Raw genomic sequence first — 22,351 nt, 5'->3', positions numbered from 1 at the left:
ATATGCACCATTTTCCGCTTTTAACAAATATGTATCACAAATTACTGATATCAGTGTATCAGTAAATTAAGTATCAAAAACCACTGGCACTGAAGTATCAGAGGTTAAAAAAAAAATTACTATGATTTGTAAATCTTCCGATTCGAACTAAAGACTTTTAAAATTTAAAGTTTTTACATTTGAACCAAAAACCACATGACCTACAGATTCAAGATACAAGTATTTTTTTAAAAGAATTAAAAACAAAAATATAATAGCAAAAGTAAAATCCCTAATCTCTTTCCCTCATTTCATCATATTGTCAATCGAAAACAAAACAAATCACTACCACGCCGCCGACATACCCAAAATCTCTTTCGCCACTTTCGTCACCACTCTCGACTAGCCACTGCCGTCACTACTTTCGACTAGCCACTGCCGTCATCTCCGATGCACCAAAGTCTGTTCTCTATATTTTTGTCTCTTTTGTTGTCGTCATCTCCTATCATATCTCATGCACCAAAGTTGGAAACCCACTGTCGTAACTTATGATTTTTGACCGTCACCGGTAACTAATCCACTGCGATCATCACCAATAGGCCGTAACTACTTCCAGTTATCATCAATACTCATCCGTTCGTCACCGGTAATAACTTCTCAGCCTCTGTCAGCCGCTCCGTCACTGTCGCACTGCCTCAATCTCCGTCGTCGCTGCTATACCACCACAATCTCTGTTCAAGGTAACCTTAAATGGATAAATAGAGCATGAAGAAAAGAGATAATGGACCTAAGTGTCCTGTGACCAGTAAGAGAAATCAACGGGTATCCATGCCTTTTTTGTTTTGTATAGAGAATTCTTTAAAATTGCTCTACTAAATGTCATGTACTTCTTACTGAAACTAACTGCTTCTACATATGATTTTATAACAAACTTTTAAGATCAATTAACATTGTGGCTTTAGGTTCCTTAAAGCCACAATTGATTTTAGATCTATTGATTTTATTTTAAATTTTGTTTTTATCATAAATGAGCAGCTGATTTTTTTTCTGGAATAGAAATTGCAAGAGAGTTGACAATACAAGGCAAACAACCTTTGTCAGATACCATACATTGAATCCTTTGGCCCCGAATAAATTGCTTATCTGGGTGGTATGTTAAGACTTTTTGTTCTTTCTTCATTTAAATTGATCCATTTTATCTCTTTGCATATGAAAGAAAACAGAGATGTTGTTTGGTTGCTGAGAAAATAGCTCAGAGAAAGAGATGTTTCTGGAATCTGTACATTACACTGGAAACTAAGCAGGGCAGTGCCCTTACCATTCGCTGTAATATAATTACTCTTCTTCATGATTCAATTAACTAGAATGAGATTCTCATAAAGTTAAGTGGAGTGCTATGGATAGCAGTAAAATTAGATTGCTTTTTTCTTCTTTTTTTCTCCTCACTGGATGAGAAGTTGGTGAAGCCAACTCTACTGCATATAAAATTATTTGAGAAATGAAATCTTCAGCCAGGATACTGCTAGGAGTATTAGGGAAACAACCTTTTGGGCAGCAAAGAAATAATTAACTATGCGATTAGTTTAATAGTAATCATTGATTACCTTCAGAAATCAAACCTCATGTTTAAGTGGCTGGAAGAAGTATAATACACTTAATGCTTTTCTTTTCCCCTATGTAGCCGGAAGAGCATATCTTTATTTTTGATAACTATGATCATACCTCTAACTGCGTGCATTGGTATCATAATTTTGACTGAGGTTGCTGGTTTTGTCAACTTGTAGACCTGCTTCTTCTGCGAATTTGGGCACTCAGTGGTTTGTGCTGACTATCTTACACTTTGAAAGTGGTTTGTGCTGACCAGCTTACACTTTGAAAGGGGTTCATCATGGTATGCAGTTTTCCTGTTTGTTTAAATGATATGCCTTTACAATTATTAAAGGATTTGCTTCTGCATCATTCTTTATTTGAGAAATATATGTCAAATAAACATGAGCTTACAAATTTTGCATGTTTGTATCTCTACTCCAACTAAATAGTTTTCACAGCCAAAATTTATTAGTGCGTGAGTGCTAAACTTGTGTTCATATAAAAAGTTGAATGGTTAAATACTTAAATGGAATTATTCAATTATTCTTTTTTTATTTGACATTATTCTCATTTCTTCATTTTAAAAGTTGTGTTTTGCATGCAAAACTTCGTTGATAGTTGTGTCAAATTGTCACTGTACTTAAGCCTAAATATTTGTTTGCTTCAACCTAATAGCCAAAAATTAGAACTCCATGATCGCCAGCATGGCAAATCTAGCGGCTCACACAACCACCAGAATCCCACTCTCTTCATTGACCAAACATGAAAAACAAAAAAACTTATAAGGCCATTAAAGAATATGAAGACATTTTTTTTTATTTTAAGTCTTAATTTTTATTAGTTACTTCACTTATGAATTAGCTCGACTTATTAAAAGCCACTAAGGCCCGTCTTACTGCACATCACTCACTTAGGATTTAAGAGAGGTTAATGACAGCGATAAAAAAAGTGTTAGCTAGATTCTTTTTAAAAATTTTTGTCTCTCTCTATATTAATTAACTGATGAACATTTAATGATTGGCACACTGCGTATTGTTGGAGAGATTATGTGAATAACCATGAGATGTACAAAACAATTATATGGATTAATTGCGAGGTTGTTATTAGTGGGGATATGTTACAATATTGTTGCTTGTACGTCATGAAAGAGCTCTTGCGACTTCATAATCAATGGGCTACATATGTTGCCAAGTTAATTATAGCCCAAAATCACAAGGTAATATATGAGTAATTTATGATGATTTTTTCTTCCAAATATCCAAGATTTATTATTTGTTGTGTACTAATTGATTTTATGTACTTGTAGGTGGGAAAAAAATGAAGCCACATATTGATATTTATTGACACTCTTGTGCTTCTTTTTGTCCGTTAATGTTTGTTGAAACTTAATTTAGTACTTTATTGTCTAGAACTTGTCGAAAACTTAATTTGATACTTATGTTTTTCTTTTCCAAACAGTGGTGTAGTTGAATTACATTAATTTAAATTATGTATTTGGAATGTTTGTTATGTGAATTGTGTTGTGAGATTTGGTATATTTAATATATCTTGAGTTTTCTTTTGATTGTAGAAAAAAAATATAATTAAAATAAAAACATACTATTAACAAAAGCAGCATAACATCAATAAATACTGACACTAAATATTTTAAAATGACATTAATAATATTTTACGTTAATGAATCAATGTGCTCCTGATACTGTAGTCACATTAATCATTGACATGTAAATAATATCATCAAACACTGATACCATCGTGTCATTATTTTAGTGATACTATTGTGACAAAAATTATTGACACAAAAATCACTGACACTAATTTTCAGTGTCAGTGTGTTCTGGCTGGAGCATTATTGACATAATTAACAAGTGTCAGGAAAAGTAATTACTGACACTAATTTAGTATCAGTAAAGCCCATTTTTCTAGTAGTGGTGCTCTGGCATAGATGAAGCACCCCGAACTCCTCTTTCCTTGTGGATTCACTTGCTTGGCTTTGTTTTGGTTGTTATTCTTCTCACCACCATCATGTAAGAACACTACAAGTATTATATTCTTTCGCGACCATATTTTTTGTGACGATATAATTTTTGTCACAGAATGTCACTTTTTATGACCATAGACGATCTCGTCGCTAAATGTTTTGTTTTTCTGTGACCGAAATTAAGTTTATCACAGAAACTCACTTTTTGGGATCAAACACAATTTTTGTCGCAAAAGCATTTGCCAATTATATTTATTTTTAATTTATTTGCGACCAAAAACATTTTCGTCGAAAATTCTATACTTTTAGCGACCACTTCAAGATTTCGTCACAAAAAAGGATAAAATTAATATGCGACTTCTTTTTTGGGACAAAACCAAATTTTCGTCTCAAAATATCTACTTTTTGTGACCCCTTTCAAGTTGTTGCACAAAGTCAAAAGATTTTGCGGAAATTGAACCGTCTTACACAATTAAACTCAATTTGAACAAGTTTTTGCTACCAAAATTTAAACGTGGTCGCAAAAGACTAGCATGTTATATATATTTGTAATATTCTTCTCTCTTTCATTTTTATCTCTAAGTTGTCTCACTCTTATAATTCTCATTCTCTTGTTCTCACTCTATCTTCCTATTTTATTTTCTCACAAACTTTTTTATTTTTTTGGTTACATAATTTTATTTAATTATCATGTGTAGAAGTTAACTAACCTTTGTGCTTTTTTTTTTTGGTATAAATTAAATATTGAAGTTCATATACAAAGAGGTGAAGAAAATCAAGAAATTTATGAACAAATATAGTTGTTCCAAATATTACAATGTTATTTGAGGATCATTATGTAATTGTCCAAGTGTTACAATTATGTAATTGTTCTAAATAATGTAATTTCGTTTGCTAAAATTTGTGTATTTTTTATCAATAATAAATTTTAATTTAATTTTTCTACTTTCATGACGTTGGTTATAATTGTCTTAATTATTAAAGAAAAATAAACAAATTATAATTTTATAAAATTATAATTAAAACATAATATTATATTTAAATTTTTTGCGACCAGTTTGAGTATGGTTGCAAATATTCTAAATCTATGACGAAATAATTGGTTGCAAAAAGGTAACAGAGACAAAGTGAAATTATATTTTGTGACCATTTTTTTCGTCGTATATACTTTTCCTCGACAGACCTAATGTGACCAACTTGCGACCATAATTTTTTTGACGCAAATTATTTTTTGTGACGAATTTGATATTTACCAAAATTCTAGTAGTAGGAATTGCCTTTCTTACCATCCTTTGATTTCTTATATTTGGAAGGACAAGCGTTCACAAATCTGAAATCTACCAAGCCATTGGTCACTGCTATTGCAGCCGGTAAATCCCTCACAGGTTTCCTCCGTAATTCTGTTTGAGCCCACAACTCCAAATCTAACATGAAATTGAAAAGCTTGTCCACATCCGACATGTTCTTGATGTTCAACATCAATGAACTGAATTCTTTGACGCAATTCCCTATCGATGCAATATGCTTTAGATTCTTCGAGCTCCCCCTCGTAGCCAGCTAACATTTTTCGGGAAGAATTGTCCCTTCAGTTTTCGTTTAAGCCTGTCTCAAGTTTCAGTCGCTGGTCGTTGCGCTTTAACATCCTCTTGAAGCCTACTCCACCACTATAACTTAGCATCGGCCTCTAAGTATATGCTCGTGATAATGACCCACTCCACTTCAGGCACACGAACAGCTCGAAAATACTTCTCCATGTCCCACAGAAAGTTTTCAACTCTTTGGCATTCTAAGTTCCTTTATAAGCCTTTGGTTCGAATACTTTAACTTTCGAAGGTCCATCCTCTGCCTCAGAGGTGTTCCCTACTGCATGTTTCAGCAATCCCACTTCCTTTTCAAGATCCCTTTAAGCACATCCGCTAGTATAGCAACATCTTCTGTAGCCATGTTCAACTTATCTGAAAACTTGTTTACAAACTCCATGGAAGTTTGCTTCACATTTTCCGTCTCGATGAAGTTGATTTTTGTATTCTTAGCCAAACTCTCCAAGTCGGACTGTAAAGTGTCCACAACTGCATCCAAGCGCACCAACTTGTCCTTTGTCGACTCCTCCTTCATGTTGGTTTTCGTCGTTGTGAATCTCCCTGAAACTATATAACTACACTCTTGAACTCTAGTTTCTTCCCAAAACTACAAAACTAGTTGTCTGCAAACTGATTTAACCGAGCCTGGATTTGATACCAAACTAGTTACGAGGCTTTTTCTAACAATGTGTGGCAACTCATGTGATGGGGCTAAGTCTCCACTTAGCCAATCACTCAAAATGCCCAACAGAAGCTAATGCGTCGCAAGTAATCCAAGACTCCCAATAGAGGTTATGCAAGAGAGATTTCTCACTAACATAAAGAACAACACACAAGCCACGAGAACACAAATGATTTACTTTTTACGGAGGCACCAAGCCCCAATGCTTTTATTTCCACAATAAGAAAAGTTTATAGATAGTTCAAGTTTTGTATGCTCACGGACACAACTCTTTACTCAAAACTCGCACCTCTAACATACATCCACATCACTATTTGTATATATAACTTTGCAAATGAAATCCCCGTTTGCTAAGGTTAGGTGGCGCACCACCCTCGTACTACCTCAATTTCCCTCTCCAAATTTTAGCCACCACTAAGCATGATCAAAGGAGCACATCTTCACTCCTCCTTGAATTAAACAATTGCTGCCCATTTAGCTGATTAGCAAGGAAATCATGAGATGTAACTGCCATTGCCCACTATCTTTGTCCCTCATTTTTGGGCATGTGATCCAAGGCCATGTTCTCCCACTTAGTTGCACCCACAACTGCCCACTCATGTTTGATTTTAGGGCCACTTTCGGAGAGTTTCAGCTACCATGGTCTACATTCAACCACCATTGTCTCGCGCATGAACTCCTCTCATTTTTTTTGTATGATTTATCCCCAAGTGCACGACCTATGTTGCTGCAAACTTGTGCACACTCTGACATGCAATTACGCCACTCTCTCGAATTATCCCGCAAACTGCCCACGCAACTGGGCCAATGTCTTTTGCAACTATGTAGGAGAGCATGGTCTTGGATCACATGCCTAGAAATGAGGGGTAAAGATAGTGGGTAGTGGTGGTTACTTATCGAGGAGCTGGTGGGCAGCGGCTTTTACATCCCCATGATTTCCTTGCTAAAAGGCTAAATAGGCAACGATTGTTCGATTCAAGGGGGAATGAAGATGTGCTACTTAAATCATGCTTGATAGTGTATAAAAATTTGTGAGGGAAACTGAGGTGACGCGAGGGTGACCTGCCGCCTAACCTTAGCAAATGGGGGTGTCATTTGCAAATTTATGTATATAAATAGTGGTGGGATATATACTGGGGGCGCAAGTTTTAAGTAGAGAGTTGTGTTCTTGAGCATGTGAAAATTGAACTATTTGTAAACTTTTCTTATTGCGGAAATAAAAAAGTTAGAGGTTGGTGCCTCTGTAAAAAGAAAATCACTTGTGCTCTCGTGGCTTGTGTGTGTAGTTCTTTGTGTTGGTGAGAAATCTCTCTTGCATAACCTTCTTAAATTACTTATGATGCATTAGCTTCCGTTGGGCATTTTGAGTGGCTGGCTAAGCAGAGTACTTAGTGTCATCACGCGGGTTGCCACACATAGTTAGAAAAATTTTGGTGACCATATTGGTATCAGAGGACGGCTACCTCAGTTTCAGTGACAATTTAGTATTAGAGCCAAGCTCGGTTAAATCAGTTTGCGGATAGGTGCTTTTATAGTTTTAGGGAGAAACTAGAGTGAAAGAATGTATTTATGTAGTTTCAAGGAGATTGATAATAGTGGAAACCAACATGACAGGGGAGTCAAAAAAGGACAGGTTAGTGCATTTTGAGGCAATTGTGGGCACTTTACAACCTGACTTGGAGAGCTTGGCTAAGAACACATAAATCAACTCCCTCAAGACGGCAAATGTAAAGCAAACTTGGGCGAAGTTTATGAATGGGATTTTGGATAAGCTGAACAAGGTTACGGAAGATGTTGCTGCACTAGTGGAGGTTATAGCTTTGAGTATGGGAGGTTATAGCAGACATATTTACCCCACCGATGAAGGCGTTGTGCTTTTTGGGTGGGGGAGGTTTGTTACCACTGTAAGTCATGATGGCCGACTGTCTTGGCTTGGCTTCGGGCCTTATGCCAAGTCATGGCAGAAACATAGGCGTGCTTGGGGGCAAGCATCAAAGCAAAGCAAGTATGACGTATGGGCTGGGCCGCTGATACAAGTGTGCGTTGTGGCATAGGTGTAGGGAATGCGAGATAGTGAGCGCAAGGGCATACATGGGCAGCGCACACAACATTTCACAAGTGCATGAGCACATGGGTGCACAGGTGTGAGATGCACGGGCGAGCGGGTGTGACGCGCATGGGCCGGTGGGCGCGAGGCGTAGGGCACTTGAGCGCAAGGCGCAACAGCATGCAAGCGCGAAGGCACAAGAGCGCGCGAGCACTGGGCGCAGCAGCCCGCAAGCGTGGGGCACAGCGATGCGTGAGATAGTAGCTCAATTGCATGGGTAGTTTGCGAGATAATGGCATAATTGTGTGTCGGAGTGTGCATGACTGTGCAGCAACATGGGGCATGCACGTGGGCCCAAATCATGTGAAAAATGAAAAGAGTTCATTTGCGGGCTAAGTGCGGGACAATGGTGGTTGAACATGGAGTATGGTGGCTGAAACTCTTAGAAAGTGGCCCTAAAATTAAGCATGAGTGGGCAATTGTGGGTACAACTAAGTGTGAAAACATGGGCTTGGATCACATGCCCAGAAATGAGGGGCAAAGTTAATGGGCAGTGGCGATTATATCCCATGATTTCCTTGCTAATAGGCTAAATGGGCAGCGGTTGCTTGATTCAAGGGGGAGTAGAGATGTGCTCTTTAGATAATGCTAGTGGTGCCTAAAATTTGGGGAGGGAAATTTAGGTTGTGTGAGGGTGGCGCAGCCACATAAACCTAGCAAATAGGGGTGTCATTTGCAAACTTATGTATATAACTAGTGATGGGGATGTATGTTGGGGGCACAAGTTTTAAGCAGAGAGTTGTGTCCTTGAGCATGCGAAACTTGAACTATTTGTAAATGTTTCTTATTGTGGAGAGTTGTGTCCTTCAGCATGCGAAACTTGAATTATGCAGAATGATAAGTGCATATTTTTCATATATTTTGCTATTAATTTCCTCATCTTTTTTCTTGTTTTGGTCTTAAATATTCTAGTTATTTTAGTTAATTTTTAATTTAGTAAATTATATTTTTATTGTGTTATTTTTATCTTAGTTTTTTTATTTTGTTATTTTAGGTATATTATGGGATTAAAGAGAAATTAAATCGGAGTATTTAGGAAAGAAATCTAATTGAAAGAATCAGAATATGAAAAGAATTGAAGATTGAGAGACAAAAGTGCAAAAGAGATTAAGAATTAGAAAGAAATAAAGAATATTTTCCAATTAGAGCTTGTACGGGCCAAGCAAAATTAATCTTGCACATGGAGCTAAAAATGGACAAAGGAAGTCAAAAAGGAAGCCAAGCCAATTAACAAGCTAAGCCATCACATGAAAGCAAAATTGGGAAAAAAAAAAAAAAGATTGCCATATTAAGTGGCCAGCACGTGAAAGGACGGAAAATAAAGCCTTTTGGCTTTTGGAAATCATGGCCAATCACAAAAGCTTGTGCATGAGGATGAAAAAGGAAAAAAAATGGAAAACAAAAGTTCAAACCTTAATTACTAAGGTCGGTGGCTTAAGCACTATAAAAGCCAACTTCTGGCTTTTGATTTCAAAAGAATCGGCAGCCACACATACTCAACAATTTGCAACCGCAAAGGAGAAGAAAAAAAAATAGGGAGGCAGCCGTTTGAATTAATCTATTTGTCTAGTTTTATTAACTCTTTTATTCTTAATATAATTATGTTAGGCTAGATTTTTTGTTTGGTTGAGGGTGAATTCAAAACCCCAAATATTTCATATGATTAATGTTCAATTTCTATCATTCAGTTTATTTAATTGAGATTGTTTATGTTCTTCTATAATTAATGTTTATGATTTTATTCTTATCTTATTTAAGTGGCAATTAGATAGGATTTGAATAAATTCTATTGGTAAATTAAAATTCTTGATCCGTAATTGTCTTGATATTTTAATCATTAGTAGCAGATTGGAATTAGTTATTTCAATTGGAGAATATAACCTAGGTTAAATAATCCGAGCTTGTGTGTTTATTGGCTAGATCAATCTAATATCTTTCTCTACTTAATGCTTCCATTATCTTAAATTTAAAGAGCTAATTTTAAATTATTTAATGGTTAGAAATTAGGTGAAGAGCTTGTTTTGTCTAACGACACACTAAGGAAAGATTGAGACTAACAGAACTTATTGTTGTCTACAGTTGATAGTTTCAATATAAATTGATGATATAATTGATATATGATGTGCATGTTTGGTGGTGGCAAATGATCTTTTAACCAAAATTTTTCTCATTATTATTTCTTTCTCCTTTAATTAGAGTTGTTATTAAATTATTGTTTTCGTAGTTTTAAGTTCTTTATTTCTTTCTATTTATTTAAAAATTCATAAAACCCCCCTTTTATTTATAATTGGCATTTTCTTTAGTTAGATTAATTTATATTATTATTCCTATTATTCTTTTATTTTAAGTCCCACTTTAGAGTTGATAATAAATATAACTAGCATAATTTTTGTGGGATCGATCCTTACTCACTCTGTACTAGTTATTTATATTAGTAGTAAAGTTTTAAATTTGATGCACCCTAACGACACTACCACAAAAATAGAAAAATTGGGGGTTGGTGCCTCCGTAAAAAGCAAATCATTTGTGTTCTCGTGGCTTGTGTGTGTTATTCTTTGTGTTGGTGAGAAATCTCTCTTGCATAACCTTCATTACGAGTCTTGAATTACTTGCGACGCATTAGCTTCTACTGGACATTTTAAGTGGCTGGCTAAGTGGAGTACTTTGTGCAATCACGTGAGTTGCCACACATAGTTTGAAAAAGCCTGGTGACAAACTCTGTCCACTTTTTCATGGTGAGAGACTCAAACTTAGCGTCAATCAGACAAGTCACAAGCATATGGAGTTTAGATGGTCTAGTTTTTCTTATCTACCTCTGATACTTATCATGAAATTAAAATCATAGATATTTTATTAACTAGCAAGGCGAAGCTAAAGATATTTTATTAACTAGCGGGGCGGAGCTCCTTTTACGATTAGCAAGTCCCTTAAAAAAATTACATAAATATATATGATATGCGGAAAAATCTCTATCTATAGTCATATTCTATATAAAAATAATCTCCTTGTAATCATAAAAAATTATTATATCAATTTAAACTAGCTATGGTAAGAATAAACTCTACATTATAATAAGTTATATTTTTTTTTAATTTTGTCTTAAGAAACTTATCTCCACATAATGATAATTTCTTGTATATGGCAAAAATATGTGTAATGTGCATTAAAATTTAAGACGGAAAAAGTATTTTTCTAAAGTTGTTTGGGACAATGATTTATTCTTTAAATTTGTTAACATATCAATGTATAATATTTATAGAAATTACATTGAGAGAGAAAAAAAAATTAAAGAGAATATAGATGTTTAGATTTTTAATATGATTTTATCCTTTATCAGAAAAACCAAATACCCTACTAAATAAGGAAAAACAAAACAAAAAATTATATTCATTTTTCATGATATTATGCATGCGTAATATAGAGAATGGCAAATAAATAAAATTGATTACCTTGTAAATAATCTCTAACTCTTTTGATCTCTTTTTCAGCATCCTTATCGAGTTTACCGGGATCTTCATTATTCGAATCGTCGTATTCCTTATAATCTTCAAATTTATTTTCCGTTTCTGCTTTGGATTTCTTTGGATGCGGATTTGGTTTGTGTTCTTTACCCATAATGATTGGATCATGCTTCTTCTTAGATCTTGTTTCCGAATCAGGTTCGTCCTCCCATTCCCCATCTATGCTTACTTCGTCAGAAACATCATTCATAATCTTAAGTTTCCCTGTCTGTGTAACCTTCTTCGAGGCTTATTTGAATCTTTAAGAGCCCTAGCAGCCTTTTTACATTTTTGGATAGCCGGAACACTAGAATCAAAAGTACGGAGGCCACTTGAGGTTTCAGATACACCCGGATCTTCTAAACTAAAATCCGAATAATCTTCCAAACCTTCCCTATAAAAATCATTATAATTGCTGGGATCCGGAATCTCATGATTACGAAGAAAATGACAAATCCGCTTCGTTTCGAAATTATCACGAGAAGACATCTTTGAAATAGATTCCGGAGCAACTAGAATACCATATTCGTCAAATATTATCAAGTGATTGATACGGTCCAATGTCCTGATAGCACTTTACAGAGCACAATTCTCAAGGAACCCATCCCGGACAAAACCCGTTATAATTTGCCTGAAGATAAGTTTCTCAGACCACATCATGCTTGATTTGAACAAGATCGTTCCCTGAAAAAGCATCCCAAAATAATAATAAGAACAGGAAAATGGCGAAGTAATTAACAGGAAGCAAGAATAGAAACTTGAGGGAAAAAATTATAGTATCTCTTCCTAAACTCATACCGCTGATAGTAAGTACTGCGCCAAGGATCGGAAATAATCAATGAGGATAAGGTTGTCCACTGTCTATAACTGTCTCTGCGATCACAGAACGGATGCGAAGCCATCGGATAGCCATTAGATCAAGGAGCAGTAAAATAACTATTCTTTTCCTTCAGATCTCACGCTTTGAATTGCTGAAACCGGCACGTCATCAAGAAATCATGCAAGGTTATGTAATGATTGCCTTTAGGAGTGGTGTTCAGAGTACTACAACCCTGCAAGTAGGGGAGCGTACTTGGACCAATCATCTGTGGATTCACACCAGACTTCTCAAAAAGACTCTAAAACCAGAGGCGCAATTGAAAAATACAAATATATAACTTGCTGCCAAAACAGCATCATCAGGAATAGACCTGATGTCATCGAGATAGAGAGTAAAAGTGACACCGGGAGGGAGATCTGGAGAACGTCAGAGTTAATCGCAACTCATATGCTCATAACTTGGAGAGACATTTTCACAAACACAGGAATGATCATTTTCAAACTCTTCCGAATAAACAAGAAAAAAAATCAAAGCAAAACAATAAGACGATAGCAACAAATAACTGTTCAACCATATCCCATATATATAATGGTGAACGGCGTCACAAATTGCCAAAAAAGAAAACGGAAACCGACTTTGAAAAGGTACCAAATCCCTAAAAAGTTGATGTGGAAAATCAAGCTACACCAGTTAAAATTCAAGAAGTAATGGCCTAATAATGTCTAATCAGTAAGATTGATATCCACTTCTAATTTGATCACTATTTGAGCTCCTGAAGATCCATTGACACGTGACATTATTAAACTTAATGGTCATGATTTGTTTCCAATTAATTTTTATTTAACTACCCATAAAACACTTTTTTTATCCAACACCCGGTGAAACCTTCTTTCTATCTCAAAATTAAAGCTTCGCACCGAATGAGACCTTCTCTCTCACTCAAAAGTCAAAATTAAAGCTTCGTCGAATTCAGAAAAGAAAACTAAATCTTCAAAAACCGGAAAACATCCTTGTGCTAGAAGCTTCAAAAATGGTAGGAAGCTGAAATTCTGTTAACTTGTTGAGCTTGTTAGCATTCTTGTGCTAGAAGTTTGAATATTTTCTTATAAGAAACCTATTGTTATTTGTTGAGATGTTGCTGCTGTCTGTTGAAAAGTCAAATGGTCGGCTTACCAATTTCAAAAAAGCAAAGTTAGGTTTTGAAAATATGCAAATTGAATAAATGGCATGGGACAGCTAGCATGTATTGCATGACAAATTTGGCACTAATTGCCAAATTTGTCAATTTAGCCAATTAAAGTCAAATTGAAGCCGTGTGGTAGGTGAGCATGCTTTGCCTATAAATAGAGACGCAAAATGCATTTGTAAATCATCCCAATTTGAGAGAAGTAAAGAGCAATTGCAAGTGAGTTCTTTGAGAGAATTTGAGAGAGCTTCCACTTGAGTGTACTAGTGAGATTCCATTTTGGTGTATTGGAGTTGTGGGTTTTGTGAGTTTTTTCCACTTTTGTAAATTTTCATTGTTAGTAAAATTATCTTTCAGTTTTTGCCCATGGATGTAAGCATTACGCCGAACCATGTAAATCATTGTGTTATATTTTCTTTGCATTTTTTTAACACCACATTTATATTTCTTCAGAAGTTGCACTATTAGTAATTGCTCAACCTACGTTTCCGCAACAAGTGGTATCAGAGCCGACGGTTTGTACTTGGGGGGATACGATATTGTTTACGTATACGGTATTATTCTCATATACGATATTATTCACGAATACAGTGGAGACAGTCTATTGTAAGTAGTGTGTATTTTTGCATGTCTAGAAAAGTTCTGTCAACAAAGGCGATGAGAGTTTAAGGATTCTGGTTTTTAATTGGGACCTAGTTCCAGTCCAGTTTCCTGAGAACTTTCCTGGTACATTTATTCACGCGAAATAAACATCATAGAGCCTGGTTTTTAAGTGTAAATAGTTGTTGAAGAAACTGATCATTTGAGATAAAAAGGATGGCAGAGGCATCGTCATCGTCTTCATCAACGAGAACTACTGTGACTAATGCAAAGTTTGAAGTGGAGAAATTCGATGGTACCAATAATTTTGGTATGTGGCAATGTGAGTTGTTGGATGTCTTATGTCAACAAGAGTTGGACGTTGCTCTTGAAGAAAAGCCTGACGTGATGGATGACAAAGAGTGGATAAAAATCAATAGACAGGCATGTGGTACTATTCGCCTATGTCTGGCTAAAGATCAGAAATACTCTGTCATGAGGGAGGCATCGGCAAAGAAATTGTGGGAGACACTGGAAGAAAAATATATGAAGAAAAGCCTTGAAAATAGGCTTTATATGAAAAAGAAACTCTATCGATTTACATATACACATGGCATGTCAATGAATGACCATGTGAACTCATTCAACAAGATATTGGCGGATTTGCTAAATCTGAATGAGAGATTTAAAGATGAAGATAAGGCACTGTTGTTGTTGAATTTCCTTCCTGATGAATATGATCATCTCACTACTACTTTGTTTCATGGGAAGGACAATGTCACATTCGATGTTGTATGCAGTGCATTGTACAACTCTGAGACCAGAAAGAAAGACAGAAAGGATCACAGAGATACAGTTGCAGAAGCACTGATAACGAGAGGTCGTTCGTAAAGCCGCAAACATGGAAAAAGGAACAAGTCTAAAGGGAGACCTGCCAAAGATGGATGTGCTTTTTGCCGCGAGAAAGGGCATTGGAAAAAGAATTGTCCTAAGTTACAAAAGGGCAAGGCTATTTCTGATGCATATGTAATAGAGCATAATGAGGAGTCAGACTTTAGTCTGGTTGGCATGACATTGATATGTCACTCAGATGAGTGGATTTTGGATTCGGGTTGTACATATCATGTGTGTCCTAACAAGGGTTAGTTTTCTAACTTCAAGGAGCTAGATGGTAGAGTTATTTTTATGGGCAATGACAATGCTTGTAAAACCATGAGAATAGGTACAATCCAATTAACGAATCATGATGGCTCAATCCAAGTTTTGACAGATGTTCGCTATGTATCAAACTTGAAGAAAAATCTCATCTCATTAGGAGTCCTAGAATCTAAAGGGCTCACAATCACTTTAAGAGATGGATTGTTGAAAGTAGTAGCTGGGGCGCTGACGGTGATGAAAGACACAAGAAGAAATAACTTGTATGCCTAGATGAGGGTATTGTGCGACATTTCACTATTCAAGATACACCACAACAAAATGGGGTGGCAGAACGCATGAACCGAACTATACTGGAGAAAGTTCGTTGTATATTGTCCAATGCTGGATTGGGCAAAGAGTTTTGGGCTGAGGCAGTTGTATATGCGTGCCATCTGATCAACCATTTGCCATCAACTGCAATTGAGGGCAGAACACCCATGGAGATGTGGACTGGTAAACCTGCTACTGATTATAATTCTTTACATGTTTTCAGTTCCACTGCTTTTTATCATGCAAAAGAATCTAAGTTAGACCCAAGAGCAAAAAAAGTATTGTTCATGGGTATAACTGGTGGAGTAAAAGGATACCGTCTCTGGTGTCCTATTACGAAGAAGATTATTTTCAGCAGAGATGTAACTTTTGATGAATCAACTATGTTGAAACAAAAAGATTCTCAAGAGGATGACAAGACCAGTAGCACTTTGCAGCAGGTGGAGTTTGAAAAAGTTAAAGTTGATCCAGCTGGTGTCGATGAGATGGATAGTGATTCTCCATCGATTGAAAATGATAAAGAGGTTCTGACCCAAGAACCTTCACAGCAACAAGATTCAATTGCATATAGAAGGCCACGCAGAGAGATTCGCAAACCTGCTCGCTTTGTTGATATGGTGGCCTATGCACTTCCAATTGTAGATAATGATGTTCATTCCACTTACAGAGAAGCAATAAGTAATCCAGAAAGCATACAGTGGAAGAAAGCAATAAACGAAGAAATGCAGTCTCTTTACAAAAATGAAACTTGGGAGTTAGTTACACTACCCAAGGAAAAGAAGGCAATTGGGTGCAAATGGGTATATGCAAAAAAGGAAGGATTTCCTCATAAAAATGAAATTCTATACAAGGCTAAATTGGTAGTGTAGGGTTACGCTCAGAAGGAAGGAATGGACTACAATGAGGTGTTTTCTCTAGTTGTGAAACACTCGTCTATTCGAATTTTGCTAGCCATGGTTGCGCAATTTGATCTTGAACTAGTTCAACTTAATATAAAAACTGCATTTTTACACGGTGATTTGGAAGAGAAAATCTACATGACTCAAGCATATGGATTTAAGGTTGCTGGAAAAGAAAATTGGGTTTGCAAATTGACAAAGTCGCTTTATGGGTTGAAACAATCTCCGAGGCAGTGGTACAAGCAATTTGATCAATTTATGAAAGGGCAAAGGTACACAAGAAATAAATTTGATCATTGTGTGTATTTTTGCAAGCTACAAAAAGGATCTTTCATTTATTTGTTATTGTATGTCGATGATATGCTAATAGCATCGAAGAGCAAAGATGAGATAGAGAAGTTAAAAACTTAACTCAACCAAGAGTTTGAGATCAAAGATCTGGGTGAAATTAAGAAGATTCTTGGCATAGAGATATGTAGAGATAGAGATCGTGGCAAAGTAAGCTTATCTCAAAAGCAATATTTAAAGAAGGTACTACAGCAGTTTGGTATGACTGAGCAGACAAAACCTGTAAGTACCCCGTTGGCTTCTCATTTCAAGCTTTCTCCACAATTATCTCTTTCAACAGATGCGGAACTAGAATACATGTTACAAGTTCCGTATTCAAATGCAGTGGGTAGCTTGATGTATGCAATGATGTGTACAAGGTCTGACATTTCACATGCAGTTGGTATAGTGAGCAGATATATGCATAACTTGGTAAAGGACATTGGCAAACTGTGAAATGGATTCTACGGTGCATTCAGAAGACCGTGGATGTTGGTTTACTGTTTGAAAGAGACGATACACTTGGTCAAGGTGTGATCGGGTACGTTAATTCTTATTATACTGGTGATTTGGACAAACGACGGTCAACCACCGGATATGTATTTACTTTTGCTGGAGGGCCAATTAGTTGGAAGTCTACACTACAGTCTACAGTTGCAATGTCGACCACAGAGGCTGAGTACATGGCAATTACAGAGGTTGTTAAAGAGGCTATTTGGTTACAAGGTTTGCTTGAAAACTTGGGATTGGCACAGGAGCACATTAATGTGTATCGCGATAGTCAGAGTGCTATTCACATAACGAAGAACCAAGTTTATCATGCGCGTACGAAGCACATCGATGTATGATTTCACTTTGTGCGGGAAATTGTTGATGAGGGGAAGATTCTTCTTCAGAAAATTAAAACTGCAGATAATCCCGCAGATATGTTGACCAAGGTAGTGACGGCGATCAACTTTGGGCATTGTCTAAACTTGACTAATATCCTACAAGTTTAAAAGCAGTCGGAGAAGGCAAAGACTGGAGGATGATTTATTGACAATCGGCTCAGATTTACTAAATCTTCGCCGAGGTGAAGAATTGTTGAAAAGTCAAATGGTCGGCTTACCAATTTCAAAAAAGCAAAGTTAGGTTTTGAAAATATGCAAATTGAATAAATGGCATGGGACAGCTAGCATGTATTGCATGACAAATTTGGCACCAATTACCAAATTTGTCAATTTAGCCAATTAAAGTCAAATTGAAGCCGTGTGGTAGGTGAGCATGCTTTGCCTATAAATAGAGACGCAAAATGCATTTGTAAATCATCCCAATTTGAGAGAAGTAGAGAGTTCTTTGAGAGAATTTGAGAGAACTTCCATTTAAGTGTTCTAGTGAGATTCCATTTGGGTGTATTGGGGTTGTGGGTTTTGTGGGTTGTTCCCACTTTTATAAATTTCCATTGTTAGTAAAATTATTTTTCAGTTTTTGCCCGTGGATGTAGGCATTATGCCGAACCACGTAAATCATTGTGTTATATTTTCTTTACATTTGTTTAACACCACATTTATATTTCTTCAGAAGTTGCACATTAGTAATTGCTCAACTCACGTTTCCGCAACATTGTTATTATTATTATTATTATTATAGATTTGTCACCGTTGTTTTTATTTTATTTTATTTTTGATAGATTTGTCAAGATGCTGTTGCTATAGTGAGTAAACAGAAAGGGGGAACAGTCCAGTTCTTTTCCAAAATAAGTTTGATAAAGTGTAGTATTATCTGTTTTATGCTAAACATTTTGGAAGTAATTTTTTTTTTCCAAAAATATTTCATCTATTGAATCTTTTATATTCTTGTGCAACATGGCAAAAATGATTACTAAGGTCTGTTTAGACATGGAATTGCTACTTTCATTTTGAACTAAGATTTTCTACTCATCTTAGCTTTCAGAATAATAATATGTTTATAAAATTAGAATACAAAGTTTGCATTATAAATGATGTAAAACTTAACATGTCATTTATTCATTAGTGCTGCAAATACCAAATACATGATGGTCAATTGTTGGTAACACATTATTTAATATACTAACTTCAAGCATATCATTTTTATGAAAATATATATCTAAATCGTAAATGACTAATAACGTATACCCTTAAAAAGTTAAGGGTAATGGGTACATTATTTAGGTTTAGACATAACTTGAGAGGACGCATAACTTGCATTATTGGTTTATGATCAAAATAAGCTACTACGTAAACTGAGGAGATATATCCCTTAAAGCTTGCTGAAAACCTGAGTCTGGTTAGTGTTCCATAAATCCTCCATAGATCCTTGAATCATCAATCTTTTTAGCTCTTCTTGAAACCTTTCCATAGCTGACTGCGGCAGGCATATTGGTACAAGAATTCCAGGCTCTCCATTCTTGCTTTGGTACTTAACACAGAAGCTGAACACTGCTACAGCCCCAGCAGCTCCACCATAAATTGGTTTCCCCCACCCAAAATCAACATCTCCAAGTCCAACATTCCTTAGATCCGAAACAATGAAATTTCCCCTAGTCGAGGACTTTATTCGTCGCCCTTTGATCACCATAAGATCCGCTACAGACCTTATATACTCTTCGTTCATTTGAGCCTTCGCCTTTTTCACCAATTCAACGGCGTATCCTATTGGATTCTTACACAATTGTTCAGCTGTTGAACATACAGCCGAAAATGTAAATGCATTGCCATAATAGCCTGGAGGAATATCCATTTTATAACGTTTTCCTCGTACGTTAACGATGCAGGAAACTTTAGCAATCTCTTCAGGTTGTAGCTTGAGTGCAATTGTTCGACATTTCCATAGAAAAGCTAATAATAGCTCAAATGTTGAACAATCTTTAAGGTGAAAAGGAAGCTGATTTCTCAGAGCTTTGATCCCTTTGAGGCTAAAGAAGAACGATTTGTGAGCCATGTTGTCACTTGGAACCTCATTTGTGTTTATTTCATCGTACTCATGGTGGATACATGTTACTTGTGGGGGATTTCTGGCATTTAAGATTTGTCGTTGCCAAATTGGAAATACAGTCGGGGAACGTTCCCCACGTGCCATGTCCTCCATGGCTTTTAAGAATTGTACTAAACCAAAAGCATCACACATTGTATGATTAAAACGTATTGCAAAAATGAATCCTCTGCATGACTGCATGTCAAACGCGTCACCTATAAACATAAAAATGAATCCTCCGATAGCAAAACAGGATATATATACCTCAAAAAGTCATTATGTAATGTAAAAGTTACTAAGGATCTCTTCTTCTTTTTTTCACATCTTTATCATCATTATTAGTAAAACTAATAATTTTTTAAAAAACGTGCCAACTCGATAAAACCGATACAAATAATGTATTAAAATTAATTACATTTTATACGATTATTAAATGAATGAATTTGTATCATTAGTTTAACAATCATATCGACTTTAAGTTTAGAATTTTCAAGAAAAATCTATGTATTTGTAGGAATTGATACTTTTTTTAATCTAAATTTAATATTAATTTCTTCTTTAATCAGTGGCGGATTTAGAAAAATAATTTACCGAGGGCTGAATTAGATAATAGTAAAATATAAAAAACTAAAATTTTGAATATATGAAATATTTTCTAATACATTTATAATTATTCTCTACGCATTTTTATATTTTAAAAATGTTATGCAATAGACTCATTATCAATATTATTAAATTTATTATTTTTTATATAAACAACTAAATTATCATTTATCTCATCCATTCCAAAGATGATTCTTCATGAGTTTCATTACTGAAAACGTTCGTTCTATTATTATTATTGAAACTGGAAGAATTAATCTTACTTTTTATAATAGAAAATATTTTGAGTCGTGGGCTATCATTATTTTTAATTAAAATATAAATTTTTATAATTCTTAAAAGTCAAAGTTTAAATTTTATGGGGGTTTATATTTTATAGTGACTATTTTAATAAATTTAACGGGAACTAATTAAAAAATTAAAATATTTTTCTCTTCTATTTAAAAAAAAAATTTGGCCGGTGGGGGTCACATGCTACATCCGCCCATGTCTTTAATAAACAAAGTCGAAAATTGATATTTTTAACCCCTTTCTTCCCTCAAGATTATTCAAACTCGAGTGGTTAGTTAAATAAATTACTTAAAGCCACTCAACTGATCACCTAACTAATCTTCAGCATGTACTACCACTATTTTTTTTCAATTCTAAAATCAGAAAATAAAGTTACATACTTATTAAAGTAAAGAGAGACTCACTTGAATTAACAACGAAGGGCAACCAAGAATGCCTTCAGAGCCTGGAACATCATAAAGCAGTTGGTTCAAATACGGGCATGGTGGCTGAATATCATCTCCAAGCTGCTCAAGTGTGAAGTTGGCATCAGCCTCAATAAACAAGACTCCTTTAGCATTGCATTCCACCATAAGCTTGCGGTTGTAACCTTCTTTAAGCCTGCCAGCTAAAGGGTAGTAAAACACAAGTGCTTTACTTATTGCTTCTCTAATGACCTTAACAGGGTCTCTTCCTTGCATTGAAGGTAAAGGGTCATTCTTGTAAAAGAATATTGCTGGTATTTGAAACCTTAGGCTTTCTTGGTCATCTATATCTGAAAGTTGCTTCACTTCTCGTGGTGTTGGCCTCGCTGGAACAATTAGTTCCGGTGCCTGCCGAGTAATCGACAGAGCTTGGGAAAATTTTGATACCATTGATTAGGGAGTATGAGTTTCTTGAAGTAGATATGTAATTGGTTGCCTCAACGGTGCATGCTTCATGCTTCATTTATAGTAGTTAGTAGTAACAGGACGATAGAACAGAAGACACACGTCAACACGAGAGCCTCTGTCAAACCATCGTGCTAAAACGAGTAATTTTAATTTTTCACGGGTCTATATAATTGGGATCAAAGTAATAATTGGTATTTTAAAATTTTAAATGATACATTATTGACTAAATAATTAATAATTTTTTTATAAAATTTAAGTAAATTAATTATATTATTTTATTAATAAATTAATAAATATTATTTTATTTAAAATATAAAATTTAAGACACGTACGACTCTCATTAAAATAAGGATTGGATAGCCTCCGCGCAACGTGCATCGTGCACTATATTCTGAAAAACTTGCAGGTCACGTTCCTCACAAGTTTAACTGAAATAGACTGATGACGGCATGAGTGTAAGGTTAGGATTAATTGGATGGAAAAGGATGGACACAGTGATTAATTCTTCACCTTTCATTTCTCTGATTGTGAAGGTTAAATTCCCCATAGCTTGAATTGTGAAATAAAGTTCTAGCTGCGTATGCAATGAAGAGACAACAAGTGTAAGGGACCATCATTAATCCGGCCGTCCCCATTTATATCTGTCTTTGACTTTGTCTCTAGCTATCGACTCACCATTTAAAAGAGCTGATGCAGACATCTTAATAAAATATGTTTTATTTTTGAGTAAATTATAAATGTAATAATGATTATAATTAAGCTTTGGGTGTTGTTGCAAATCGGCAAATATACTATTTCATGCGATTGATGGTTGATTGGTGCTTTGTTCCTCAAGCATTTGCCATCTTAAAGTAAATCTTGCTGTCATTTTACTTTTTTGCGAGAATGAGGGCATATAATACAGAGTCAACCTAC

General features: G+C 35.4%; 1 long non-coding RNA gene and 1 pseudogene across 1 annotated transcript; both read right to left on the bottom strand.

Moving 5' to 3' along the window:
• Window positions 1–142: 142 nt before the first annotated feature.
• LOC112497157 (uncharacterized) lies at window positions 143–13,171 on the bottom strand. The gene is made up of 3 exons (XR_003063748.2): window positions 12,218–13,171; window positions 11,369–12,103; window positions 143–710 (listed from the first exon to the last, which is right to left on the bottom strand). It is a non-coding gene; the product is annotated as an uncharacterized LOC112497157 (long non-coding RNA).
• Window positions 13,172–18,676: 5,505 nt separating this feature from the next.
• On the bottom strand, window positions 18,677–21,471 carry LOC127900240 (methanol O-anthraniloyltransferase-like; annotated as a pseudogene).
• Between the last annotated feature and the right edge of the window lie 880 nt (window positions 21,472–22,351).

This window comes from Citrus sinensis, chromosome 2 (assembly GCF_022201045.2).
Source record: "Citrus sinensis cultivar Valencia sweet orange chromosome 2, DVS_A1.0, whole genome shotgun sequence".
NCBI lineage: Eukaryota > Viridiplantae > Streptophyta > Magnoliopsida > Sapindales > Rutaceae > Citrus > Citrus sinensis.
The sequence above is the reverse complement of the archived record's forward strand: the minus strand, read 5'-3'. Positions and strand labels throughout refer to the sequence as shown.